General features: G+C 37.0%; 1 pseudogene; it reads right to left on the bottom strand.

Annotated features, from left to right (window-relative positions):
• Positions 1-1,857: 1,857 nt before the first annotated feature.
• The window catches only part of LOC115287050, a 145,803-nt pseudogene continuing 145,071 nt past the window's right edge, over positions 1,858-2,589 (bottom strand).

Genomic DNA, 2,589 nt, shown 5'->3' with positions numbered 1-2,589 from the left:
AAAGGAAATCAATCCTGTACAGATTGGGAAGTAAAAAATAAAATTGTTTTTGTTAGCAGGTGATACAATTGTCAGTTAGAAAACTGAAAGAAACAACAACAACAAAACTCTAGGAACAAATAAAAAATTACGGATAGGTAGCAGGATATCAACTTAACATACAAGAGTCAATAATTATCCATGTACCAACAATGAACCAGTGGAATTTGAAATTAAAAATGCAATACCATATAGGGGTGTCTTGATGGCTCAGTAGGTCAAGCTTCCAATTTTGGCTCAGGTCATGATTTCTTAGTTCATGAGTTTGAGCCTCACGTTGGGCTCTGTGCAGGCATCTCAGAGCCTGGATCCTGCTTCAGATTCTGTGTCTCCCTCTCTTTCTCTACCCCTTTCCCACTTGTGCTCTCTGTTCTGTTTCTCTCTCTCTGTGTGTTTAAATAAACATTAAAAAATAAATAAAAATATAATACTGTTTAAATTAACATCCTTGAAAAGAAATATCTAGGTATAAATCTAACAAAATAGGTGTGAGATTTATATGAGGAAGATTACAAAACTCTGATAAAAGGAATTTAAAAAACTAAATAAATAGTTTTTCCATGTTCATGGCTACAAAGTCTCATTATTGCCAAAATATCTGTTCTTCCCAATTAATCTATAGATTCAATGCAATTCAAATAAAAATCTCTACAAGTTATTTTGTGTTAATCAAAAACTAATACTAACATATCTATAAAGAGGCAAAAAATCCAGAATAACCAACAATATTAAATAAGAACAAAGTCAGAGGACTGATACTATATGGCTTAAAGATTTACTATAAAACTACAGTAGATGGTGTGGTATGAAAAAAATAATAGACAAATAGATGAATAGAACAGAGTAAAGAGCCCATAAATGTAGTCAAATAGTCTTTAACAAAAAACCAAATACAATAGAATCACAAAAAGATAGTTTTTTCAAAAATGGTACCAGAATTACCTACTGGACATTCATTCACGACCCCCCAAGAAAGGAAAGAAATTATAAATAAGAAAAAATCTTGCAAACTTTATACCCCTCACAAAAGTTAACTCAAAATGAATCATAGACTAACTGTAAAATAAAGAACTATAAAACTCCCAAAAGACAATAGAGGAAAAATCTAGATTACCTTCAACACAACACCAAAGGCTTGCTCCAGGAAGAAAAAAAAAAAGATAAATTGAAATTTATCTTTTGCTCTGTACAAAACAAAACAAAATAAAACAAAATGTTAAGAGAATAAGAAGATAAGGCCCAGGCTGGAAGAAAATATTTGCAAAATAAATATCAGGTTCCCTCCCCAACCTACAGAAACAACAGCCTTCTCCCTTACTAAAAGTACGTTCTGCTTGCAGTTCTTACTAATAAAGCAATTTTATATTTGCTAAGTAGAACGTATTAACAAGTAAAGAGACCAAGTCACATGAATTACTAGGCTCCTCAGACAATGATGTGAACAAATTGGTGTTGCTAAACCAAATGCTCAGCAACTTTCTTAATTCATAAAAACATGTATCTTCCCACTGGAATTGCCTCCAGCCAAAATATACCAAGTTGGGTGCATAGCATTAATGGAACACACATAGACAAGGCATTCTCCACCAAAAAAAGAATGCACCTGCTTTCCTGTCTCATGGAATATTTCCACCCATCGTGGATGGGCCATGCTGCCAACTATGACACCGTCTCCTTGTTTAGGGTCCCACGCAGCCTGGAACTTGGTCAGCCATCACCCAGTGATGGTGTTGTGCCTGATGGTAGTGAGCAGAGGAATCTGAGAGGATATACAGCTGCAGTCAAATATTCTCAGTTTACAATCAGCACATGTGGTCACTATTCTGTTTCCCCACAGCATAATGTGCCATCATAGCTCAGAGACAGTATGTGAGCCGGATTGGCAGGTGAGACGTAAAGACAGCTGACTGGCTGACTGTGGGGTTGAAAAACATAAATTCCACTTTTTTAGATTGGTGGGTCAAATCCCAAAGTCCAACTTGCCCAGAATTGTCCCCAGCTGCCACCAAAATTCTAATTTCTTATGGGTGAAGAGTGACAGACATATTGGACCTTTGGTAAATTTATGAACGGTATCTTCATCAATGACCATGCCACCTAAATTGGCTTTATAGCTTTTTTGAAAATAGTTTATTGTCAAATTGGTTTCCATAAAACACCCAGTGCTCTTCCCCACAAGTGCCCTCCTCCATCACCACCATCTCTTTTCTCCCCTCCCCCTTCCCCTTCAACCCTCAGTTCATTTTCAGTATTCAATAGTCTCTCAAGTTTTTCATCCCTCTCTCTCCCCAACTCTCTTTCCCTCTTCCCCTCCCCCTGGTCCTCCATTAGGTTTCTCCTGTTTTCCTGTTAGACCTATGAGTGCAGACATATGGTATCTGTCCTTCTCTGCCTGACTGATTTCGCTTAGCATGACACCCTCAAGGTCCATCCACTTTCCTACAAATGGCCAGATTTCATTCTTTATCATTGCCATGTAGTACTCCATTGTGTATATATACCACATCTTCTTGATCCACTCATCAGGTGATGGGCATTTAGGCTCTTTCC

The sequence above is a fragment of the Suricata suricatta genome, chromosome 3, assembly GCF_006229205.1.
Source record: "Suricata suricatta isolate VVHF042 chromosome 3, meerkat_22Aug2017_6uvM2_HiC, whole genome shotgun sequence".
In the NCBI taxonomy this organism is placed as follows: Eukaryota; Metazoa; Chordata; class Mammalia; order Carnivora; family Herpestidae; genus Suricata; species Suricata suricatta.
This window is presented reverse-complemented; position numbering and strand designations above follow the sequence as displayed.